A 1,011-nucleotide genomic window follows, 5' to 3' on the forward strand; every position below is an offset into this window, starting at 1 on the left:
ACCTTAAAGTCTACTGCTACCTTAAAGTCTACTGCTACCTTAAAGTCTACTGCTACCTTAAAGTCTACTGCTACCTTAAAGTCTACTGCTACCTTAAAGTCTACTGTTACCTTAAAGTCTACTGCTACCTTAAAGTCTACTGCTACCTTAAAGTCTACTGCTACCTTAAAGTCTACTGCTACCTTAAAGTCTACTGCTACCATAAAGTCTACTGTTACCATAAAGTCTACTGTTACCTTAAAGTCTACTGCTACCTTAAAGTCTACTGTTACCTTAAAGTCTACTGCTACCTTAAAGTCTACTGCTACCTTAAAGTCTACTGTTACCTTAAAGTCTACTGCTACCTTAAAGTCTACTGCTACCTTAAAGTCTACTGCTACCTTAAAGGAGGAGTTCACCCAAAAAATGACTTATTTTCTATCAATTGCACACCCTATGAAGCCTTGAATCCATGGATTCTTTTTAGTTTTTGTCGCATTCCTAAGCGAATAATTTGATTCCCGTCTCCTACCGGCTAATGTATCCGGTAGGAGACACAAAGTAGATTATTTGTGTCTCCTACCGGAAATACACACGGTCATCAAATTATTGTCTTAGGAATGCCACAAAAACAAAAATAAATCCATGAAATCAAGGCTTCATGGGGTGTGTAATTAATAGAAAATAAGTAATTTTTTGGGTGAACTCCTCCTTTAAAGTCTACTGCTACCTTAAAGTCTACTGCTACCTTAAAGTCTACTGCTACCATAAAGTCTACTGCTACCTTAAAGTCTACTGCTACCTTAAAGTCTACTGCTACCATAAAGTCTACTGCTACCTTAAAGTCTACTGCTACCTTAAAGTCTACTGCTACCATAAAGTCTACTGCTACCTTAAAGTCTACTGCTACCTTAAAGTCTACTGCTACCTTAAAGTCTACTGCTACCTTAAAGTCTACTGCTACCATAAAGTCTACTGCTACCATAAAGTCTACTGCTACCTTAAAGTCTACTGCTACCATACAGTCTACTG

Source organism: Gymnoscopelus braueri (genome assembly GCF_963280865.1).
Source record: "Gymnoscopelus braueri genome assembly, chromosome: 3".
In the NCBI taxonomy this organism is placed as follows: domain Eukaryota; kingdom Metazoa; phylum Chordata; class Actinopteri; order Myctophiformes; family Myctophidae; genus Gymnoscopelus; species Gymnoscopelus braueri.